The sequence below is a fragment of the Dendrobates tinctorius genome, unplaced genomic scaffold, assembly GCF_039654945.1.
Source record: "Dendrobates tinctorius isolate UK_male_01 unplaced genomic scaffold, ASM3965494v1 ptg000059l, whole genome shotgun sequence".
In the NCBI taxonomy this organism is placed as follows: domain Eukaryota; kingdom Metazoa; phylum Chordata; class Amphibia; order Anura; family Dendrobatidae; genus Dendrobates; species Dendrobates tinctorius.
In genome coordinates this window covers 6099516-6124835 of record NW_027361727.1, presented here as the reverse complement: position 1 = coordinate 6124835, position 25320 = coordinate 6099516, and the positions used below count along the sequence as shown (strand labels likewise).

At 46.0% G+C, this 25320-nt stretch overlaps 1 protein-coding gene and 1 long non-coding RNA gene across 4 annotated transcripts in view; one reads left to right on the top strand and one right to left on the bottom strand.

Moving 5' to 3' along the window:
• The window catches only part of LOC141092317 (uncharacterized), a 97656-nt gene extending 73542 nt beyond the window's left edge, over window positions 1-24114 (bottom strand). The window contains exon 1 of the long non-coding RNA XR_012232761.1: window positions 23961-24114. This is a non-coding gene — a long non-coding RNA (uncharacterized lncRNA). The remainder of the gene's footprint in view (window positions 1-23960) is intronic.
• Window positions 24115-24273: 159 nt separating this feature from the next.
• TEAD1 (TEA domain transcription factor 1) overlaps window positions 24274-25320 on the top strand; it is a 268582-nt gene continuing 267535 nt past the window's right edge. For 2 of the 3 annotated variants that reach the window (XM_073578361.1, XM_073578358.1), the window contains exon 1: window positions 24274-24434. The gene's annotated coding sequence lies outside the window, so the exon portion shown is untranslated. The remainder of the gene's footprint in view (window positions 24435-25320) is intronic. The other variant, XM_073578359.1, reaches the window with a different exon arrangement.

The following is a 25320-nucleotide window of genomic DNA, read 5'->3' as shown; positions in this document are numbered from 1 at the left end:
CCTCCGACCGTCTCCCCCGCTGATTATCGCTGATCGCGCGAGAACGTCCTGGGCCGTTTCTCGTCGTCAGCTTCCTGCTGTGGAGACGAGCGACACGTGGACACGGGCGGGAGGACGTCTTCATCACCTCGTCTGACAGGTAAGTAGCGACCGCCGACCGCTGCTATGTCGCTGGTGAGATCTGCCTGTTTGGCAGCTCACTAGCGACCACTTAGCGATGCACCAGCGATCCTAACCGCGTCATATCTTTGTCGGGATCGCTGGTACATCGCTAAGTGTGACGGTACCTTAAGAAGCTTCTTATGCCTCTAACTGGCATTTTGAAGCACTCCTCTTTTGCAAACTGCTCCAGGTCTCTCATATTTGAAGGATGCCTTCTCCCAACAGCAATTTTAATATCTCTCCACAGGTGTTCAATGGGATTTAGATCCAGACTCATTGCTGTCCACTTCAGAATTCTCCACTGCTTTATTTCTATCAATTTCTGGGTGTTTTTAAGTACTGTCCAAACTAAGGCCATTAGGTTTCATAGTTGCCTTTCTCCTTTTTATTCATGTGTTTGGAATCTTCTGTTCCCCCAAATGGTTAACTGTTCAGAACTGCCCCTTCTTCCTGCCCTGGTCAACAACATGTAGCCATTTTCAGCCAGTCTTCTGAGTAGCTCACATCTGCTCAGTTCCCTGCAAAACCATTGCTTATAACAAGTGGATTCCGGTAAGGTTTAATGCATTTATGTAAACTATGCTATGCATCTGTGTTAGCAGCCATAATGCAGCCCCCCATGATGTTTGCAATGCATGTTCAGCTTCTGTAATGTTATTTCACTTCATGTTTGTTATATGCATCCTCTGTTCAGTGAGTGCAAAGCTTGCAGCCATGAGTTGTTTTAGACATCTTTATCTTTTACTGCTGTGTATGTTGTACTGCTAAGCTTCTAAATAATGCATGCTGCGGATATAACAGCATCCTGTATTAATGCTACTGCTGTGATAGTACTTTGTATTGCTGTGATTACCTGCCTGTATTTGTGTATTGTATATTATCTACCAGTACTGACATGCTGTTAGGCGTCGGGTTCCGGGCGCTGCACAGCGGGAAACCCAAGCCTTGCCGGCTGCGGTCTCCCATTCTCCTCCGGCCACAGTGGAGCCTGCTCAGCACCACAGTGTTCTGCCCACTCCAGCATCGTGGGTTTGGTTGCTGCTGCCACCTCTGTTCCAGCTATGGCAGTGCAGCCTGTCCAGCAGCAAGACACTCCAGAGTCTAAGTCTTTCCTTCACTCCACTGAGCATGCTCATGAGACGATCTCCCATTGGGGATCGGGAGTCACATGCTCAGGTCCTTCCCCAGTCCTTTTTGGTCCATCTGGAGGATCAGGAAGGTCCCGAAAGGGCACGGCTATAAAAGGCTTGCATGGCCGCCCCGCCATGCGCTATGATAGACTCTGAGGCTAAAGCATTTAGTGTGTGTGTGTGAGATGATGGATGAATGAGCCTGGTGACTGATGCATTATAAGTCCCCCTCCCTTTGATATTACGTATGTGTTAGGGTGAGGGATTAGAGTCAATGCATTTGCTCTACACTGCATAGCGCTGCAGTGTTGCTCCATATCCACCGCTAGCGCCTAGGGCGTTGGCCACTTTAGGCCTCCTTTCCACTGCTACCGCAGTGTCCGCTACTCACGCCGTGCGCTTTTGTAGCGCTTTCCAGTCCGGTTACCGGGCTGGTTAGTGGCATCCGCCAGGGCGGATACTGCACTCCTTGCAGCAGTGATTCACACTCCATAACCTGTGACGCTAACAGGTTGCGGTTGTTTGCCGGCAGGCACGTGTTACATGAGGTAACGGCACACGTGTCTGTTAACACCGGCTCAGTAGTTACGCGCCGGTGTCCGTCTTACTCCTTCACGCCTTTCCCTCTTTGTTAGCAGCAGGTCACCACTGCACGGTGGGCCCTGGGCTGCGAACGCACCTTATATATCATTTCATCTTTATTATTTGGTGCGTTCCGCCAGCCCCCTAACATTATCATAGCACCAAGGCCTGGCTAACAATGACGGACGAACAGCGCCTGCAGCGATATGTCCAGCAGCTGGAGGGCAGGCTGTCCACTCTCGAGCGTTTAGCCTCAGCTGCGTAAGTCACTGTAGTCGCCGTCCAGGCGGTAGCAGAGGAGGTCTCCCGCGCCTCTACGTCCATTCCTGCCCCGACATTATCCCGTCTCCCGCTGCCCGACAAGTTCTCGGGTAACAGCGCCACCTGTAGGGGATTCGTGAGTCAGTGCTCTTAGCACAGGGATCCCTCTCGGTCAGCCATTATGCCGTCCGCTTCTGGACACTGGCTTCCGAGCTGGAATGGCCTGATAAGACACTCGTCCATGTGTTCTGGAGAGGTTTAGCGGAGCAGGTCAAAGATGCTCTAGCTACCAGGGAGGTTCCTGTTAGTCTGGAGGAGCTGATTACCCTTTCCACTTGCATTGATCTCCGTTTTATGGAGCGCGGGTTGGAACGTGCTCAATCCAGACAGAGGGTTAGGTTGGTTCCCGCCTCCTCTAATCTTCTAGAACACCTGCTCCGGGAATCATGTCTCCAGAGTCCATGGAGGTGTCTCGCACCGGTCCCAGGTTGCGCCCGATGCGAGTCTCCGCACGCTGTTACCAGTGTCGACAGTCTGGTCACCTGGCTAACAGGTGTCCTCAGCGGTCGGAAATACGATCGCGTCCGGTGGTAGTGGGAGGAGGGCTACTTGATAAAGCCACTTTCTCCTCCAAGCTGTCCTTCCGAGGAACGTTAGAGAGCGGTGCTTCCACCTGGGAGGTAGAGGTCTGCGTGGACTCCGGGGCCGAGGGAAACTTTATGTCCTCGGCCTTCGCCCAACAGCACGCAGTTCCTTTGGTGCCACTTCCTCACCCCGTGACCATCAGTGTGGTCAATGGTTCAACTCTACCTTCTCAGATTACACACCAGACAGCACCTCTGGGGCTCTCAATCTTGCCATCCCACCACGAGACCTTGTCTTTGCTCATTATGCCTGAGGGCATCGATTAGGTTCTCCTAGGAGTTCCCTGGCTCCATTGCCACTCTCCTCATATTGCGTGGTCCTCTGGGAGAATTCTGGGTTGGAGCCAGGACTGTGAGGGAGGGTGTATGAGGGGCAGCATTCAAGAAGCTTCTACCGAAGTGCCTGCGGATCTCTCCGCACTTCCCAGACACTACCAGCAGTACGCGGACGTCTTTTCTAAAAAAAATCTGCTGAGACGCTTCCGCCTCATTGCCACTACGACTGTCCGATAGACCTTTTGCCAGGCGCGGAGCCTCCTCGAGGTCGCGTGTACTCTCTATCCCTCCTGAAGATGGAGGCCATGTCACAATATATCTGGGAGAACCTGGCAAGAGGGTTTATTCGGAAGTCTGTGTCACCAGCAGGGGCAGGGTTCTTCTTCGTACAGAAGAAGAGTGGAGAGCTGCGTCCTTGCATTGACTAGAGGTCTCAATGCAATTACTGTAAAAAACAAGTACCCCTTCCCCTGATCTCTGAGTAGTTTGATAGGTTGCGAGGGGCCCGAATCTTCACTAAGCTAGATCTACAGGGGGCTTACAACTTGATCCGCATACGAGAAGGGGATGAGTGGAAGACAGCCTTTAATACCGGGGATGGCCACTATGAGTATCTGGTCATGCCCTTTGGCCTCTGTAATGCACCAGCTGTCTTCCAGGACTTCATTAATGATGTCTTTCGCGATATGCTCTCCACCTCGGTGGTGGTCTATCTGGATGACATCCTCTTCTCTCCAGATTTGGCCTCTCACCGGAGAGACGACTGCAAGGTCTTCGATCGTTTGCGGGTGAATTCTCTCTTCGCCAAGCTGGAGAAGTGTCAATTCAAGCAGGAGTCCTTGCCGTTCTTGGGCTATATCATCTCGGCCCAGGGGTTGGCTATGGATCCTGCCAAATTGCAGGTGGTAATGGACTGGCAGGAGCCCCACTCCATGAAAGCGGTGCAGCGCTTTTTGGGCTTCGTTAATTACTACCGCCAGTTCATTCCCCACACTGGTGGCTCCTTTGGTCGCCCTCACCAAAAAGGGAGCCAATCCAAAGATTTGGTCGGAACAGGTCTCCGCGGCCTTCTCGTCTCTTAAGACCCATTTTGATGGCGCTCCCATCCTCCATCGTCCCGATGTGGATAAACCCTTTATCCTAGAGGTAGATGCCTCCTCCGTCGGTGCAGGGGCAGTCCTTTTCCAGAAGGATGACCAAGGTCGGAAGCATCCCTGTTTCTTTTTCTCCAAGAACTTCTCACCGGCGGAGAGAAACTACTCCATCGGGGACAGGGAGTTGCTGGCCATGAAGTTGGCCTTCTCCGAATGGAGACATCTCCTGGAGGGATCCCGGTTTCCCTTTCAGGTATACACCGACCATAAAATCATGGTACATTTACAAATGACCCAGCGGTTGAACTCTCGCAAAGCCAGGTGGTCACTTTTCTTCTCCCGCTTCCACTTCACCCTGCACTATCTGTCTGGTGAGAAGAATGTCCGGGCTGATGCTTTCTCTCGCTCGGTGGTGTCAGCGGAGGAAGAGGAGGCTGAGCCTCGACTAATCGTCCCTTCTGAGAGTCTGAGGACCGTGGCCCCGGTCGCTCGAGTCAGTGCCGCCGGGCAAGACCTTTGTCCCTCCCCGCCTCCGGCCAGAGGTTCTCACGTGGGCTCACGCGTCCAGGGTGGGTGGTCACTTTGGTATTAAGCGGACCACAGAACTCCTGGCAAGGACCTATTGGTGGCCGCACATGGCTCGGGACACAAAAGAATACATTCAGGCATGCGTCTCTCCTGTGCTCGAATAGGTCCTCTAGGCAGAGGCCGGCTGGGTTATTGTGGCGCCCCTGAGGGTTGTCGCCACAGAGGTACTGCACCTCTTGAGGTGTGGTACCCCACCATCCAGGTAAGGTGGAGACCCCTGACCACACTCCAACACCTGCACCTCACACAATAGAGTAGTGTAGCAAAGCACCTTTTGGTGCCTCCCTGCTTGGAACACGAAGCATGCTGGGAGGTGGGTGGAGTTTAGATTGCACCAATAGAGGAGGAAGAGGATGGGAACTAGATAGTTAGTCACAGGAGTCTGACGAGGTCGGACCTGTGGAAGGAGATCCCCTGAGTGGAATGGAGGAAGGAGAGTGCTGCAGCCGACCTCAGTAAACTGGGTCTGCTGGCACAGGAAAGGAACATTGAAGGAAAGCCTGAATCTCCATAAGAAGAAAAGGATTAGTACGGAACGTGAGGAGAGGAAGAGAACCAGGGGAGCAGGGTTAGGAGAGAACCCTTCCCAAGTTCTAAGCGCAAGGCCGGGGTCCAATCCCCGAGGTTGTTTGGATTCTTAAGGTCCTGCAACAGACACCGGAGGAATAGAAGTTGATGAACACATTATTCCCTCATCAGACTTGGGGGCACAACAGCAACGAGAGAGAGCCTGGACTTCGTAGCAGAGAGTCCCCGAAGCAAGCTACAGCTGTCTGCCGTACAAGTAGAGTTCATAGGAACATCTGACAGGAGGAACTCCAGTGTAACTCAGTACTGTGAGGACTTCACTAAAGGCGCTAAGAGGGAGACGTTCAGAAAAGGCACATGAGTTGGAGGAGTGTTGGAAAGGTGTGCTTCATCTGGCCTGGAGGTTGACTGGGCTCCTGATCCGGAGGACACGGCACCGATGCGGGCTCTTGAGCCACTACAGACTGTGTAAAGCTTTGGAACTACATGCTCTGGTGTCCTTCACTTATTCCCACGTCAACCAGCCCGGCACTGCTACATCCCCTGCGTCTGACACTACACCATCACAGTGTCACCACATCTACTCTGCCCTGGGACTACAGCCCTGCCTGTGGAGGGCTACACCATCACTGCTGCACCACACCATCTGTCCCAGAGGAACTGTCTGCAGCGTCGGCCTAACATCTTCATTGCCGAACACCACAGGTGGCATCACGACTTATTCATTCACACTGAACATTTACAATGGGCGCCCAGGGCCACGGGCCGGGTCCCAGCTACCGTGACAACTCCCATTGAGATCCACCGGGCCCGGTACCGAGTACCCCACAGCCGTGGGTGTGAGGGCGACCCATTATTGTATCCCTTGCCGGTGGCAGACAGACCCTGGGAGATGGTCGGCAGGGATTTTGTGGTCGACCTGCCCAAATCCAGTGGTAGCAACGTCATTTGGGTGGTCACAAATCATTTTTCTAAAATGGTACATCTGGTGCCACTCACGCGGCTGCCTTCTGCTCGTGGTCTCGCCACGCTGTTCATAAAGGACGTATTTCGTTTGCACGGTACGCCGGACAAGATAGTGACCGGGGTCCCCAATTTGCGTCTCGGTTTTGGAGGGAACTCTGAAGTCTGCTCAGCATTGAGCTAAATTTGTCCTCCGCCTATCACCCCAAGACGAACGGGTTGGTTAAGAGAGCTAACCAAACTCTGGTCACGTACTTACGACATTTTGTCTCGGCCAGGCAGGATGACTGTGCATCCTTACTACCGTGGGCAAAATTTGCTCTGAACAAAGCAGTAGCTGATTCCACCGGTCAGACCCCGTTACTCCTTAATTACGGCCAGCATCCGCGAGTCCCCGTCCCGATGCCAGTATCTGCCACTGATTCCAGGGTGGCAGATTGGGCAGTGGAGGCTCGCGACATCTGGGATCACACTCAGGATGCCATCTGGGCCTCTAAGGAGAGAATGAGGGCGTCCGCCGACATGCATCGGCGCCCCGTTCCAACTTTTGCCCCTGGTGACACGGTGTGGCTCTCTGCCCGAAATATCAGGCTGCAGGCTGAGTCCACCAAATTTGCGCCGCGATACATTGGTCCCTTCAAGGTCCTGGAGCAGGTCAACCCTGTGGTTTATCACCTGGCTCTTCCTCCACACTTGGCCATTTCTGACACCTTTCATGTGTCCCTCCTTAAGCCTGCCCACTTGTCCCGGTTTTCCGAGTCATCTGCCGGGATATCCGACCTGTCTTCAGACGAGTTCGAGGTCAATGCCATCGTGGGATGCAGGGTGGTGCGTGGCAAAAATTTTTATTTGGTGGATTGGAAGGGTCATGGTCCAGAGGCTTGGACCTGGGAGCCAGTGGAGAACATCCACTCCCCGCTCCTTTTCACGGCATTTGAGCGCTGCAAGGCTCAGGGGGGAGGGGGCCCTAGGAGGGGAGTAATGTTAGGCGTCGGCTTATGGGCGCTGTACAGCGGGAATCCAGAGCCTTCCCGGCTGCGGTCTCTCTCTTTCTCCTCCGGCCGCAGTGGAGTCTGCTCAGCAGACTTCACAATCCCGGCGTTCTGCCCACACCAGCATCGTGGGTTCGGTTGCTGCTGCCACCTCTGGTCCAGCTATGGCAGTGCAGCCTGTCCAGCAGCAAGACACTCCAGAGTCTAAGTCTTTCCTTCACTCCACTGAGCATGCTCATGAGACGATCTCCCATTGGGGATCGGGAGTCACAAGCTCAGGTCCTGCCCCAGTTCTGATTGGTCCATCCGGAGGATCAGGAAGGTCCCGGAAGGGCACAGCTATAAAAGGCTTGCATGGCCGCCCTGCCATGCGCTATGATAGACTATGAGGCTAAAGCATTTAGTGTGTGTGTGATGATGGATGAATGAGTCTGGTGACTGACGCATTAAAATTCCCCCTCCCTTTGATATTACGTACTGTAGGCTAAGTGTACACATAGCAGAAATTTTCTGCTGAAAAACAGGACTCGCTTCCCAGAAACCTCGCGTTTTTTTCTGCGCGTTTTCCGCGCATTTTTTTTGCATTCATTCATCCATTTTTTGGCAAATTTGCGGGAAAAAACGCGGAAAAAACACTGTCTGTGAACACAGCCTTAGGGTGAGGGATTAGAGTCAGTGCATTTGCGCTACACTGCATAGCGCCGCAGTGTTGCTCCATATCCACCGCTAGCGGCTTGGGCATTGGCCACTTTAGGCCTCCTTGTCCTCTGCTACCGCAGTATCTGCTACTCATGTCGTGCGCTTTCGTAGCGCTTTCCAGTCCGGTTACCGGGCTGGTTAGTGGCGTCCGCCAGGGCAGATACTGCACTCATTGCAGCAGTGATTCACACTCCGTAACCTGTGACTCTAACAGGTTGCGGTTGTTTGCCAGCAGGCACGTGTTACGTGAGGTAACGGGCCACGTGTCTGTTAACACCGGCTCAGTAGTTATGCGCCGGTGTCCGGCTTACTCCTTCATGCCTTTCCCTCTTTGCTAGCAGCAGCAGGTCAGCGCTGCACAGTGGGCCCTGGGCTGCGAACGCACCTTATATATCATTTCATCTTTATTATTTGGTGCGTCCCGCCAGTCCCCTAACACATGCTGCATTATCTGTCTCTTATAGTTTTTACCTGAATCATTCATAACTGTGTTCAACAATCTCTGATATCATCTACAACTTTGTACAACAACCTCTGATCTCATCTACTACTGTGTTCTACTATACCATCTGTTATCTCCCATTGTTGTCCATATCATCCCAATAAATAAAAGACTTAAGCACCCATACAGTCTTGTTTCTGGGAGTGGATGAAAGGTTTAGCCGTATGCTGGAATCCACACAGCGTCATACGTGGAAGAAGGCAGAACAAATACATTAAAAACTGGAATGACTCAAAAACACATACAAAGAATTTAAAAAATGTATATAGACCAATAGGAGTGCAACCAATATCTATCACTCAGGGTTAAGCCAATGTTATTCTATATATAAGACTGGGTAGGGTAAGGGGAGACTACCATTTACCTAGAGTTCCCTGTAAATTGCCCTCTCTGGCTGCATGTGTTGGCACCCAATGTCGGCGATATGGCAACCCCGCTCCACGTCGATATCCCTGAGTAACCTAATAAACTTTCTGTCTATAGTTTAATACAACACAAACAATAAGGGGAAAAGTGGGTAAAAAGACACACATGTACAGTTGTGGCCAAAAGTATTGACACCCCTGCAATTTTGTCAGATAATACTCAGTTTCTTCCTGAAAATGATTGCAATCACAAATTCTTTGGTATTATCTTCATTTAATTTGTCTTAAATGAAAAAACACAAAAGAGAATGAAGCAAAAAGCAAAACATTGATCATTTCACACAAAACTCCAAAAATGGGCCAGACAAAAGTATTGGCACCCTCAGCCTAATACTTGGTTGCACAACCTTTAGCCAAAATAACTGCGACCAACCGCTTCCGGTAACCATCAATGAGTTTCTTACAATGCTCTCCTGGAATTTTAAACCATTCTTCTTTGGCAAACTGCTCCAGGTCCCTGTTATTAGAAGGGTGCCTTCTCCAAACTGCCATTTTTAGATCTCTCCACAGGTGTTCTATGGGATTCAGGTCTGGACTCATTGCTGGCCACCTTAGAAGTCTCCAGTGCTTTCTCTCAAACCATTTTCTAGTGCTATTTGAAGTGTGCTTTGGGTCATTGTCCTGCTGGAAGACCCATGACCTCTGAGGGAGACCCAGCTTTCTCACACTGGGCCCTACATTATGCTGCAAAATTTGTTGGTAGTCTTCAGACTTCATAATGCCATGCACACGGTCAAGCAGTCCAGTGCCAGAGGCAGCAAAGCAACCCCAAAACATCAGGTAACCTCCACCATGTTTGACTGTAGGGGCCGTGTTTTTTTCTTTGAATGCCTCTTTTTTCTCCTGTAAACTCTATGTTGATGCCTTTTCCCAAAAAGCTCTACTTTTGCCTCATCTGACCAGAGAATATTCTTCCAAAATGTTTTAGACTTTTTCAGGTAAGTTTTGGCAAACTCCAGCCTGGCTTTTTTATGTCTCGGGGGAAGAAGTGGGGTCTTCCTGGGTCTCCTACCATACAGTCCCTTTTCATTCAGACGCCGACGGATAGTACGGGTTGACACTGTTGTACCCTCGGACTGCAGGGCAGTTTGAACTTGTTTGGATGTTAGTCGAGGTTCTTTATCCAACATCCACACAATCTTGCGTTGAAATCTCTTGTCAATTTTTCTTTTCCGTCCACATCTAGGGAGGTTAGCCACAGTGCCATGGGCTTTAAACTTCTTGATGACACTGCGCACGGTAGACACAGGAACATTCAGGTCTTTGGAGATGGACTTGTAGCCTTGAGATTGCTCATGCTTCCTCACAATTTGGTTTCTCAAGTCCTCAGACAGTTCTTTGGTCTTCTTTCTTTTCTCCATGCTCAATGTGGTACACATAAGGACACAGGACAGAGGTTGAGTCAACTTTAAATCACACTTGCAGCCAGTTGACATGGATTAGTTATTGCCAACACCTGTTAGGTGCCACAGGTAACTTACAGGTGCTGTTAATTACACAAATTAGAGAAGCATCACATGATTTTTCGAACAGTGCCAATACTTTTGTCCACCCTCTTTTTTATGTTTGGTGTGGAATTATATCCAATTTGGCTTTAGGACAATTCTTTTTGTGTTTTTTCATGTAAGACAAATTAAATGAAGATAATAATAACAAAGAATTTGTGTTTGCAATCATTTTCAGGAAGAAACTGAGTATTATCTGACAAAATTGCAGGGGTGTCAATACTTTTGGCCAGAACTGTATGTCAGGTATATTTGATGAACACAAGTTTCCAAAAAAAAATTACTTGCACTATGTAGAGTGCCCTGAAAGTTCAATTCAAGGAATATCAGTTAGTATGTATCTCACGGATTGAGTAAATTTTAATAAGTGGGGAAAAAAAGCGGGTTACAATTACCTTATTATCCCATCCAATTACTCCACCTATTTTCAGAGGCCAGCACCCTAATGTTCATTGGAATGTTACCCCCGCTCAACGTCTATAACCCTTGGGACTCCTAGAGATACACCCCATTCTTAAACAAAGAGAGGGACACAGACATACTGTATAGCATGAGTGTGTGAAATAAAGATATTTCTACTGATCAAATTGATATGCAATAGATATAGCACAAGCTCCTAAAATAATATAGGGAGCACCGCTGTTATGATATAAAATATTTTCCCAATACTTCATGTGTTCCACAGTCATGGTCCTGTATCAATACTTCCAACAATATGGAAGTATCATATCATCATAGTAGAAAGAGCATGAGTTGTCCTCTCCCCCTGTCGTAAAACAACACAAGGCATACTGTATATAATGAACCAGGTACCTTCTCTAATGAATCACTATAAGATATAAAGATGTGTCACCTAGATATAAACAGGTGCATCTCACAATATTATAAAATCATCAAAAAGTTAATTTATTTTGGTTCTTTAATACAAAAAGTGAAACTCATATATTAGATAGAGTTATTACAAACAGAGTGACGTATGTCAAGTGTTTATTTCTATTAATGTTGATGATTATGGCTTACAGCCAATGAAAATTCAAACGTCATTATCTCAGTAAATTAGAATACTTTATAAAACCAGCTTGAAAAAATTATTTTAAAATCCGAAATGTTGGCCTACTGAAGTGTATATTCAGTAAATGCACTCAATACTTGGTTGGGGCTCCTTTGGCATCAATTACAGCATCAATGCGGCGTGGCATGGAGGCGATCAGCCTGTGGCACTGCTGAGGGGTTATGGAAGCCCAGGTTGCTTTGATTGCAGCCTTCAGCTTGTCTGCATTGTTAGGTCTGGTGTCTCTCATCTTCCTCTTGACAATACCCTATAGATTCCCTATGGGGTTAAGGTCAGGTGAGGTTGCTGGCCAATCAAGCACAGTGATACTGTTGTTTTTAAATCAGGTATTGGTACTTTTGGCAGTGTGGACAAGTGCCAAGTCCTGCTGGAGAATGAAATTTCCATCTCCGAAAAGCATGTCGGCAGACGGAAGCATGAAGTGCTCTAAAATTTCCTGGTAGATGGCTTGCGCTGACTTTGGTCTTGATAAAACACAGTGTAGCTATAACAGCAGAAGACATGGCTCCCCAAACCATCACTGATTGTGGAAATTTCACAATAGACCTCCAGCAGCTTGGATTGTCTGTCTCTCCACTCTTCCTCTAGACTCTGGGACCTTGATTTGCAAGGTCTAATCCACAGTCAATACTGGTTTCAGGAGCCATGTCTTCTGCTGGTGTAGGTCCACTGTGTTTTATCAAGACCAAAGTCAGTGCAGCCATCTGCCGACAAGCTTTTTGGAGATGGAAATTTCATTCTCCAGCAGGACTTGGCACCTGTCCACACTGCCAAAAGTACCAATTCCTGGTTTAAAAACAACAGTATCACTGTGTTTGATTGGCCAGGAAACTCGTCTGACCTTAACCCCATAGAAAATATATGGGGTATTGTCAAGAGGAAGATGAGATACACCAGATCCAACAATGCAGACGAGCTGAAGGCTGCCATCAAAGCAACCTGGGCTGCCATAACACCTGAGCAGTGCCACAAACTGATCGCCTCCATGCCATGCCGCACTGATGCAGTAACTGATGCAAAAAGAGCCCCAATCAAGTACTGAGTGCATTTACTGAACATACATTTCAGTAGGCCAACATTTCGGATTTTACAATCATTTTTCAAGCTGGTGTTATAAAGTATTCTAATTTACTGGGATAATGACTTTTGGGTTTTCATTGGCTGTATAATCATCAACATTAACAAAAATAAACATTTGAAATAGATCACTCTGTTTGTAATGACTCTATATAATATAGGAGTTTTACTTTTTGTATTGAAGAATTGAAATAAATTAACTTTTTGATGATATTCTAATTTTGTGAGATACACCTTAGGCCATACAAAATAATCCATTATTTCCATTGTTCTGCATTTCCCACAATTTGGCATCTGCATAGACATGCCCAATAATATGAAAAACACTCTTAGCTAGAAGCAAGGATACTTATCATTAGTTGTCCCTTAGAAATTGTAGTTGTCCCAACTCATTTCCCCCTGTATCTTACAAGGTTCATCAGAGAACCAGTGGGAGACAATAATATCCCTCCATATGTCTAGTCAAATGCATTTGTTTTGGTTCTCATGTCTTCAGACAGTTCTCTTATCCTCTTTCTGTTCTCCATGCTTAAGGGGGTTTTACACATAGCGATATCGCTAGCAATATCGCTAAAGCATCACCGATTTGGTGACGCAGCAGCGATATCGCTAGCATTATCGCTATGTGTGATACTTACCTCCGACTGGCTCCCCCGCTGGTTATCGCTGATCGCGCAGCTCCATTTCTCGTCGAGCGCTTCCTGCTGGCGCCGATGAGTGACGAGTGGACGCGAACTGGAGGACGTCAGGATCGCCTCGTCTGAAAGGTAAGTAACGACCGCTAGATCGCTGCTGCATCGCTGTGAGATCTTCCTGTGTGTAAGCTCACTAGCGACCATTTAGCGATGCACCAGCGATCCTGACCGGGTCATATCGTGGTCGGGATCGCTGGGGCAACGCTAAATGTAAAGGGGCCTTTAGATTGCTGTAAAAGAGAAATAGCGCAATAGTGCATTATCCGGTGTGCAGATAACAATTGCAAGTAATACACTCACCAAATGGAGCTTTGTAACATGCAATGGAGGATTTGCAGAGCGGATTGTCTGACCATATTTTTTTTTATCCTGTTCTCCATGCTTAATATGGTACACACAGATACACAATGAAAGATTGAGTCAGCTTTTTCCCTTTTTATATGATTTCATATGTGATTTTCATATATCCCACACCTGTTACTTGCCAAAGGTGAGTTTGAACAACCATCACATACTTGAAACAAAGTTGATTACCCACAATTTGGAAAGGTACAACAATTTTATCCTACCCATTTTTGGGGGGTTTAGTGTGGAATGATGTCCAATTTGCCTTTTTTTCCCTCTGTGTTTATTTTTTGTGATGTTCCAATACACACAAAGGAAATAAACAAGTTTATCATAAAACATGTGTAATTGCAATCATGTTCCGGAAGAAATACTTAATTTTCTGAAAGAATTTCAGAGGTGCCAACACTTTCGGCCATGACTGTATGTGACATTATGTCTCTCATTAACCTCTGTTAATACATTTATTACATGTCCTCCACATTAAAAAATGCCTGATGATGTAGTTTAATTTTGTGATTGATAAGTCTATATAAAAATAACATAATGGGTATGTGCTGCAGAATGGTACACAGATGTATGTGAATTTAACACAGGCATTGACTTTTAAAAACCCATTTTATAATACATCACTTGTCTGTCCTGGCATAGTTGGAGATAATAATTGCACACATGGTCACACAGATGTAGGTTCTAGGAGGCATCTGACCCCAGCAGTTCACATCCTAGAGTTCAATAAGCAACCAAGGAAATTACTTTTCCTGTAACCACTTGACCTCACACTATCTTTTCAATGACAGAGGAAGTTATTTAATCTATTTTCACAAGTCACAGACTCATTATATGAATGATCTCCTTAAAAGATCCTCACTTTCAGATTGATGTCTGTTCAAAAAAAAAATATAATGAAACTCATTCAGACACTTTGCTTTCACCCTGTACTTGTGCAGCGACCAGAAATCCACACTGTAGATATCCCTGGTGCAGGAAGTATATAAAACATGCATAGGTCAAAGTCTGCATAGCAGCATCCGAAAACCACAGTAAGGCTAAGTGCACACGTAGTAGAAAATTTCTGCTGAAAAACCTGACTCCCTTCCCAGAAACCGCACTTTTTTTCAGCGCGTTTTGATGCGCTTTTTTCCCGCGCATTTTCTAGACGCATAGAAAAAGCCAGAAACACGGAAAAATCCGCGAAATTAATGAGCATGCTGCGATTTTTTACCGCGATGCGTTTTTTTGCGGTAAAAAAACGCATCAATATACACAAAAAGTGCAAAATGCATAGAAATGCATGGGAAGCTTATTTTTAGCGGTTTTATTGTCAAAACTGCTAAAAATACTGCTAAAAAAACGCTGTGTGTGAACACAGCCTTAGCGTTGTGAAAAATCTCTTCATGTGGGATTCAACAAATCTTAATTTCAAATTGAAAATATGTTCATGGGAATACAACCATAATAGTAATAAAATGATACGTTTACACTATGAAAGCAGATCAATGGAACTGCTATGTACAGGTGTACAAAGTTGGGACATTACGGTTGCACTGCATCAATGATCAATGGCACGTTTTACCTGACCATTATCACCTTATCGTAAGTGGTGCCACTTGATCCATGAAAAAGTAGTGCCGGACTGAAATCTCACTTTTAAGATTAACTCACACCTATGTGAAAATCTGTCTGAGATCAGACCACAATGAACGGATTGGCTGTGGGTCCACAAACCCAAACGTGACAGCTTCATATATTTCTATGAAGCTGTCACTCTCAGGTTGGAGGAACTGCTGTCAGGCTGCTGCAATGTTGATAGGTGCAGGCTCCCCTAGATGGCAGTAGAGTGGATGCAGAACTGCACCCAAACAGAGCAGGCTTTTAATGCAGGAGCCAGGCTACCACAGGTGGCAGCAGATTAGTCAAACAGGCCGAGTCAACCAACACATTGTAGCGCAGTACAAAGTGGAATAAACAATCTCAGGGTCAGAGGCAAGCCGAGAAGGTCAGTAGTGATCAGGAGTGGATAAGCCAAAAGACAAAAGGCAGGAGCAGGTCAGGATACAAGCCAAGTCAGAACCGGGAGGTCAATACACTAAAGGGGAACACAGTCAAAACGGGAATGGGGGAAAACAGAGACACAGGTTAAGACTGAGAACGCAGGAGGACAAATCAGAGCAATAAGAGTCAGCTACAGCAGCCCTAGGCAAAACTATAATCGACATCGCCTGCAGGAAGCAGTAATGGTGATAAATAGCAAACCTGAACCCAGAGTGAGGCTGAAAAAGCAATTCCTTCATGACCAGACCGGGAAAAAAAAAGACTCCAACCCCGGTCTGGATCATGACACCTGCGGCCAGTTCGTGCATTTGGTCTGATCTTCGACTGATTTGCACGGAGGTCTAAATGAGCTTTAACCCCTTTACCCCCAAGGGTGGTTTGCACGTTCATGACCGGGCCAATTTTTCCAATTCTGACCACTGTCCCTTTATGAGGTAATAACTCTGAAACGCTTCCATGGATGCCGGTGATTCTGACATTGTTTTCTCGTGACATATTGTACTTCATGTTAGTGGTAAAATTTCATTCATATAACTTGCGTTTATTTGTGAAAAAAGACGGAAATTTGGCAAAAATTTTGAAAATTTCGCAATTTTCCAACTTTGAATTTTTATGCCCTTAAATCACAGAGATATGGCACACAAAAAACTTAATAAGTAAAATTTCCCACATGTTTACTTTACATCAGCACAATTTTGGAACCAAAATTTTTTTTTGTTAGGAAGTTATAAGGGTTAAAAGTTGACCAGCGATTTCTCATTTTTACAACACCATTTTATTTTTATGGACCACATCACATTTGAAGCCATTTTGAGGGGTCTATATGATAGAAAATACCCAAAAGTGACACCATTCTAAAAACTGCACCCCTCAAGGTGCTCAAAACCACGTTCAAGAAGTTTATTAACCCTTCAGGTGCTTCACAGGAATTTTTTTAATATTTAAAAAAAAAATGAACATTTAACTTTTTTTCACAAAAAAAATATTTCAGGTTCAATTTTTTTTATTTTACTAAGGGTAAAAGGAGAAATTGGACTGGAAAAGTTATTGTGCAATTTTCCTGAGTACGCCGATACCTGATATGTGGGGGGAACCACTGTTTTCACGCATGGCAGAGCTCAGAAGGGAAGGAGCGCCGTTTGACTTTTTCAATGCAAAATTGGCTGGAATTCTGATCGGACGCCATGTCACATTTGGAGAGCCCCTGATGTACCTAAACAGTGGAAACCCCCCACAAGTGACCCCATTTTGGAAACTAGACCCCCCCAAGGAACTTATCTAGATATGTGGTGAGAACTTTAAATCCACAAGGGCTTCACAGAAGTTTATAACGTACAGCGGTACATTTAAAAAAAATCATATTTTTTCCACTAAAATGATCTTTTCACCCTCAATTCTTACTTTCCCAAGGGTAACAGGACCCTAAAAGTTATTGTGCAATTTGTCCTGAGTACGCTGATACCCCATATGTGGGTGTAAACAACTATTTGGGCGCATGGCAGAGCTTGGAAGGGAAGCAGCGCCATTTGACTTTTTGGGCTGGAATTGAGATTGGACACCATGTCACGTTTGGAAAGCCCCTGATGTACCTAAACAGTGGAATCCCCCCACAAGTGACCCCAATTTGGAAACTAGACCCCCTAAGGAACTTATCTAGATGTGTGGTGAGCACTTTGAACTCTCCCAGTGCTTCACAGAAGTTTATAACGCCCGGGCGTGAAAATAAAAAAAATCTTATTTTTTCCACAAATATGATCATTTAGTCCCCATTTTTTTTTTTTTCCCCCAAGGGTACCAGGAGAAAATGGACCCCAAAAGTTGTTGTCCAATTTGTCCTGAGTACACTGATACCCGATATGTGGGAGAAAACTACTGTATGGGCCCACGTCGGGACTCGGAAGGGAAGTAGTGACGTTTTGGAATGCAGACTTTGATGGAATGGTCTGCGGGTGTCATGTTGCCTTTCGAGAGCCCCTGATGTACCTAAACAGTGGAAACCCCCCACAAATGACACCATTTTGGAAGCTAGACCCCCTAAGGAACGTATCTAGATGTGTGGTGAGCACTTTCAACCCCCAAGGGCTTCACAGAAGTTTATAACGCCCGGGCGTGAAAATAAAAAAATCATTTTTCCCACAAAAATGATATTTTTGCCCCCAATTTTTTATTTTCCTAAGGGCAACAGGAGAAATAGGACCCCAAAAGTTGTTTTGCAATTTGTCCTGAGTAGGCTGATACCCCATATGTGGGGGTAAAACACTATTTGGGCGCATGGCAGAGCTTAGAAGGGAAGGAGCACCATTTGACTTTTTCAATGCAGAATTGGCTGGAATTGAGATCAGACGCCATGTTGCGTTTGGAGAGCACCTGATGTGACCAAACAGTGGAAACCCCCCAATTCTAACTCCAACCGTAACCGCAACACACCCCTAACCCTAATCTCAGCCCTAACCCTAGCCCTAACCCTAATGGGAAAATGGAAATAAATACATTTTTTTAATTTTATTATTTTTCCCTAACTAAGGGGGTGATAACGGGGGTTTGATTTACTATTTATGGCGGTTTTTATTTTTGGCAGCCGTCACACGCTAAAAGACGCTTTTTATTGCAAAAATAGTTTTTGCATCACCACATATTGAGAGCTATAATTTTCCCGTATTTTGACCCACTGAGTCATGCGAGGTCTTATTTTTTGCGGGACGAGTTGACGTTTTTATTGGTATCATGTTCGGGCACGTGACATTTTTTGATCGCTTTTTATTCCGATTTTTGGGACGCAGAATGAACAAAAACCAGCGTTTCATTAATTTCTTTTGGGGGGTGCGTTTACACCGTTCCGCGTGCGGTAAAATTGATAAAGCGGTTTTATTCTTCAGGTCACTACGGTTACAGAGATACCTCATTTATGTCTTTTATGTTTTGGCGCTTTTATGCAATAAAAACAATTTTATATAAAAAATAATTTTTGCATCGCTTTATTCTGCGAGCTATAACTTTTTTTATTTTTTCTCTGATGATGCTGTGTGGCGGCTCGTTTTTTGCAGGACAAGATGACATTTTCAGTGGTACCATGGATATTTATATGCGTCTTTTTGATCGCGCATTATTGCACTTTTTGTTTGGCGGTAAGATAATAAATCATTATTTTTTGCTTCGTTTTTTATTTTTATTTAAGGGGTTCGCTAAAGGGGTTAACTAATGGGACAGTTTTATAGGGCAGGTCGTTACGGACGCGGCGATACCAAATATTACCAATAATACCAATTTTTTTTTATTTCCAAAAAATGAATTTATTAGGGAATATTTATATTTTTTTAAATTTATTTAGCAATTTTTTAAAATTATTTTTACACTTTTTTTTTTTTTTTTTTTTAACTTTATTAGGTTGTCCCAGGGGGGACATCATTGTCCTGTGACAGATCACTGATCACTGTGACAGATCAGCAATCTGTCACAGGCAGTGTGCAGGTTTCCTCCTTGCCTGCACTTTGCAGGCACTGAGGAAGCCAGCTCCCTGCAGGCCCCCGAAGGTCCCCGTCGCCATCTTGGATCCGGGGACCTGCAGGGAAAGAGCCCCCCGCAGCAGCGCTGCACATTGCGCTGCTGTGGGGGGCTCAGGGAAGCACGGAGGGAGCCCCCTCCCTGCCGATGCTTCCCTTTAACCTCCCGATACACCGCGATCGTGTTTAATCGCGGTGTGCAAGGGGTTGACGTGTCGGGGGCGGTCCATGAGCGCCCCTGACACATTGAGTCGGGTGTCAGGTGTGATAAACAGCTAACACCCGGCCGCGATCAGCGGCGCTCAACACGTGGGCGCCGCTGATCACGCTAGACGTACTATCGCGTCCATGGGCATAGGGGCCCGGGTCCCATGTACGGGATAGTACGTCTGATGTCAGAAAGGGGTTAAAGAGGTTGTCCACTATTTCTACATTGATGACCTATCCTTAGGATAGGTCATCAATGTGTGATCGGCCGGGGTCTGGGACCCCAATCAGCTTTTATTGGTGGCGGCAGACGCATGTACTTAATTGTGGAGCTGGCCGTCTACTTGTAGTGGCCAGGGCTTGTTACTGCACATCCTCCTCCTATTGATTTGTATAGGAGGTGGATGTGTAGTACCCTGCAGGCCACTACAAGTAGACGGTCAGCTCCGCAAGCAAGTCCTTCCAGCCACTACTGCTGCCACCGATGCCAGTTGATTGGCGTGTGTCCCAGGCGCCGGACCACGGCCTATCACAAATTGATGACCTAAGGATAGACCATCAATGTAAAAGTAGTCGACAACCTCTTCAAGGGTCTTCATCATTTCTATTTTTTACCCCTTTTTTGACTTGTGATATTTGTTGTTGTTTTTAGCACTAAATTCTTCAAAATAGTGAACATGAATTCATGGTTTTTAAGATAAAATGCTTTCTCATCTTTTTTTTTCTGCCTTTTTTTATTGTACATAAAGTCACATGATCCTTTAAAATGTTGCATGCAACTTTAATCTTTTAACAAAAAGAAAAATGTTCCAAAGGGATGAAATTGAGAACAAAATCTTAAACTATTTAAAAACTCGCAAATAATAAATTGGCCGCAAATATCTGGATTACAAAAATCAAGCCCATAATGGCAAACAGAAACAAAACAGACCAACAAATAAAAAATAGACTCAGACTCTGCGGAATTGTTGAAGTATGTAAAGTTTATTGTTAATGGTGGATGAGGAACAGAGCTGTATATAGAGGTGTTATTAGTCATTGTACAGGAGGAGGAGGCGAGCTGTGACATCACCTATTGTAAATGGTGGATCTTGTGTTATCTACTGTATATAGAGGTGTTATCAGTCATTATACAGGAGGAGGAAGTGAGCTTGTAAATGGTGAATCCTGTGTTATCTGCTGTATATAGACGTGTTATCAGTCATTGTATAGGAGGAGGTGAGCTGTTACTTCACCTATTGTGAATGGTGGATCCTGTGTTATCTACTGTATATAGACATGTTTTCAGTCATTATACAGGAGGAGGAAGTGAGCTTGTAAATGGTGGATCCTGTGTTATCTACTGTATATAGATGTGTTATCAGTCATTGTACAGGAGGAGGTGAGCCGTGACATCACCTATTGTGAATGGTGGATCCTGTGTTATCTACCTTATGTAGAGGTGTACAGGAGGAGTAGGTGAGCTGTGATATCTCCTATTGTGAAAAATGGACACTGTTATCTACTGTATAGAGAGTTATCAGTCATTTTAATCCTGTCTGTGAAGATAATGAGACTTCTAAGAAGATCTAAAGCAAGAATTGTGAATCCTAGTATTAGGCCTGTGTGTAAATTGTAAGATCTTTTTTTTAACATAAATATTGATATGGAGAATTTAAAAAATATGTATAAGGGTATGTGCCCACGATCAGGGATAGCAACATTTTTTACGGCGCGCACTTTTGCTGCGTTAAAAACGTTGCATTGTACACCACAAGTACAGTGGATGGGATTTATAGAAATCCCATGCCCACTGTGCTTCTATTTGAAGCTGCGTAAACTCACCCGTGGCATGGGTTTACGAGCCACAGCATGTCAGTTTCCACAATATAAATATATTGGATTGTTCAGTGAACACATGCAGATTTACCTGCGTGATTAGAACACAGCGAAAATACGCTGCGTACAAAGCGCTACTTACTGATCATGGGAACATAGCCTAAAAAGATCTGAAATCATTATACAAATAAAAAAAATAACTGTAACATGAAAACCTCAATAAAACAATAGTTAATTTTCTAATAGAACATTTCCTGTAAGTAGTTTATACAAAAGACGTATGATATTTTGACAAAAGTTTCAACCTTTCTAGTAGCTAAAATTAGTAACTTACAGAAAAAAATGGAGGTGGTCTCTAAAGGCGGATACATTGTTTAGGTCACATTTACTAACCAGCATTGAAATAGTGCAAATGTTAGTTCACATCTATGCCTCATGATAGCTGTGTGGCCTCTCCAGTGATCACCACCAGTCCTGCAGCTGTGATGTCAGGATGATAGGTCACATTACACCTATGGCTGTGTGTTCACATGTACAGCACAGGTCCGCTGGCTAGAGCATGGCTTAAGCCATATAATATACTGTATATATGTGACAACTTGGAGCTTGTATGTTCTCCCCGTGTTTGCGTGGGTTTCCTCCCACACTTCAAAGACATGCAGACAGGGAATCTAAATTGTTTGCCCCAATGGCGAGAGTAATGATAATGTAAAGTGCTGTGGAATTAAGGGCGCTATATAACTGAATCAGATAAATAACTGAGAAACTTAAAATATCCAAAACATAGAACACACCTGGCACACCAGTGGCGGCGATCAACGCGTTTCAACTAAAAAGTCTTGCGCAAGACTTTTTAGTTGAAACGTGTTGATCGCCATCACTGGTGTGCCAGGTGTGTGCTATGTTTTGGATATTTTAAGTTTGTCCAATAAAGGTTTATCCTATTTTTGCCTACTCCCTCTTGAGCTGGATTCTTCCTTTCTTCGCTTGATGATTGCTGTGGCTGCTCACCACGATCCATGCTGGACATAAGTTGGCCAGGGGAGTTTCTTCAGACCGGTAAGCTGGCTTTCATCATTTTTTTTTTCTATTACTGTTTTACACTATATTTGGATGTCTCTTTGTCCAATAGAAATAGCTCCAGAATATTATTTCCCTGGATGCTACGTTTTGTGGAGGAGCAGACACCAATTGTTAGGGGCTGACGGAACGCACCAAATAAAGTAGAAGGTATTTAGGTGCGTTCGCAGCCCGGGGTCCACCGTGCAGAGATGGTAACTGCTGCTCAGTAATGGCAGACACTATATGGCGTATAATAAATGAATGCACGCGGATTAACGTTACCCGGTGTGTATGAGGCAGACTCTGTTGACTCACAGAGCCGCACTACCGCTGAATATAAATGCCGAAGCCTGTTAAGCTCAGAGCTTGGCGAAGTGAGCGTTGGTGTAAAGTCACAGGACTCTGCCCCAAGACACAGGGTCGGAGTCCCTCTAGACTCACCAGCACTCGGCGCCGCAGTAGATGCGGTACTTATGTGCCTTGTGCTGGATGGCACAATATGGCGCTACGTGAGGTTCTGACCTGGAAGCATTGTGGCATAAAGCCTAGCCTCTGACAGGCGCTGACTCTAACCACAAGACCCTAACAGGCACAACAAAGGGTAGGGGTTTCAAATGAGTCAGTCACCAGATACATGCATCCATCATCATACACACCTCAACGACCAACGAGGTCGCTATGCAGATCGCTGATCTGTCTAGAGTCGTTGACGAGATTGGACAGTTTGAAAGCTATCTAGCGATCACGTAATGACACACCAGCGATCTATGCCTGGTCGGATCGCTATCGTTATCGCTGGTGCGTCGCTATGTGTAAAAGGCCCTTAAGTCTATAACACCAATTCATGTTGTGGTTTAAATGGAGAAATCTAATTTATAAGACCCTTGAACAAACCATAAGAACACGAGTGTGAATACCGAAATCTGAATGATCTTATGTTTTGAGTGGTCCGACGGAGATCACTTCTCTTGGTGTAAATCCCTACCTCCTATATACAGGAGCACTAAGTTCGGTTGCGTGTTCACATTTTCAATGGGGAGAGAGGAGAAAGATGCTGCAAGACAATTCTGGCAGTCGGGAGGCCCCCTATACGCTTCAGAAGGATGATCGGACCTGCTGAAAACGGGGGCTGTTAAGAGAAAATAAATCCTTTTACGTTTTTGATCAGATGGATTTTACAGAATCCCATATATCTGGATATGTCTGTTTCCCCCTTTTTTGTTTAAATTTACCATTGTTTTTCAATTTTTTTTTATTTTGCAAGTTCTCATCTGTAATTATTATGGACCCCATAATAGTATTGATAAAAACTACAGCTCGCCCGCAAGAAAAAAAAAAATCAAGCCTGACACAACTTTCAGCCAAAAAATAAAAAAAGTTATGGGTCTCACAAAATGGTGAAAACAAATAGATATTCTTTGCCAAAGTTCAGGGTTTTTGTTTTACCCCAAAAATACATATATCTATATAGTTTGGTATTGTTCTGACCTGGTTAATCGTGCCATTTTTATTGCTTTTAAAGTTAAAATTATATTTTTTTTTCTCCATTTTCCTGCCCTTTTTTTTTTTTTTTTTATTCCACTAGATGATAAACTAAATGGTGTCATTCAAGACTAAAACTTATCCAGCACAAATGTCTGTGAAAAACACACAAAAACATAAAAAAAACTTTCTGTCTCTTGAGATGTTTAGTACAATGTGTTAAAAAGCCTCTCAAGACAAAAAAAAAAAAATCAGAGTGTCCAACCATTACTGTGAGTAGACCATGACACACTTACGGACAGCCGCAGCCAGCCAGCCATGGCGCCGTCGTCGTGTCCCTCACAGATCAGGAGCGCAATCTCCCCCTCACACATCTTCCCGCTCAATCCCGTACCACGTGACCGCGCTGAGGGCGGGAAGCGCGCGGCTACAGACGTGGGCAGAGCCGACAGACTTTTTTTTCCCCGCCCCCTTCGGACTTCCCCGTGACGTCAGGGCACAGCCCCCCGGGGCTGGTTGTGAGGGAGGAGCCTGACGTCACCCGGGACACGCCTCCGCCGCTGGTTCGGTCCTGACGTTCATTTCATTCCTGTCCTCATTCCGAGCATTCCTCGCATCGCTAGCGCCGAGTCCCCGCTCCCCTCACCGTGCTCGGCCCTCCCCGGGGTGCTGCCCCCCCAACCCCCGGCCAGGAGCTCCGCGGACAATAGGCAGAGTGGGAGAAGTTGCTGCTGCTCCGCTTTGTGGGGTGTCCTCAGCCGCCCGCCCGGGTAAGTTCTGTGTGTGTGAGAGGAAAGAGGGGGGAGTCTGTCAGGAGAGAGCCGGGGAAGAAGGGGGCAGTCACAGGGAGGTGGGCTCTGGGAGGCGAGGGGTGCGGGAGGCCCACACCGCACACTTACAGGAGTCGTCTACATTTTGGGGGGGGCGCAAGTTACAGATTTGTGAAACTCTACAGTTTTTTTTGAAAGGGGAGGAGGGGTACAGTACAGTATACCTGGCTCCGTGCAGTATTTTAGGGGTTGCAGTGCTAGTGTTGTGGCTGTTTCGGGGGTATTGCATGAGGCACAATTGTTTAGTGTAGTTTTTGAGGGATGTATTTCATGTGCCATAATTAATTTCAAAGGTATTGGATGTTTCATAGGGGCTTAGTGCTGTCTTTTTGGGGGAGCATTGCGTGTGTCGCGGCGGCTTAGTGCTGTCTCTTTGGGGGAGCATCGCGTGTGTCGCGGCAGCTTAGTGCTGTCTCTTTGGGGGAGCATCGCGTGTGTCGCGGCGGCTTAGTGCTGTCTCTTTGGGGGAGCATCGCGTGTGTCGCGGCGGCTTAGTGCTGTCTCTTTGGGGGAGCATTGCGTGTGACGCCGCGGCTTTGTGCTGTCTCTTTGGGGGAGCATAGCGTGTGTCGCGGCGGCTTAGTGCTGTCTCTTTGGGGGAGCATTGCGTGTGTCGCGGCGGCTTAGTGCTGTCTCTTTGGGGGAGCATCGCGTGTGTCGCAGCGGCTTAGTGCTGTCTCTTTGGGGGAGCATAGCGTTTGTCGCCGCGGCTTAGTGCTGTCTCTTTGGGGGAGCATTGCGTGTGTCGGCAGGGGCTTAGTGCTGTCTTTTTGGGGGAGCATTGCGTGTGTCGGCAGGGGCTTAGTGCTGTCTCTTTGGGGGAGCA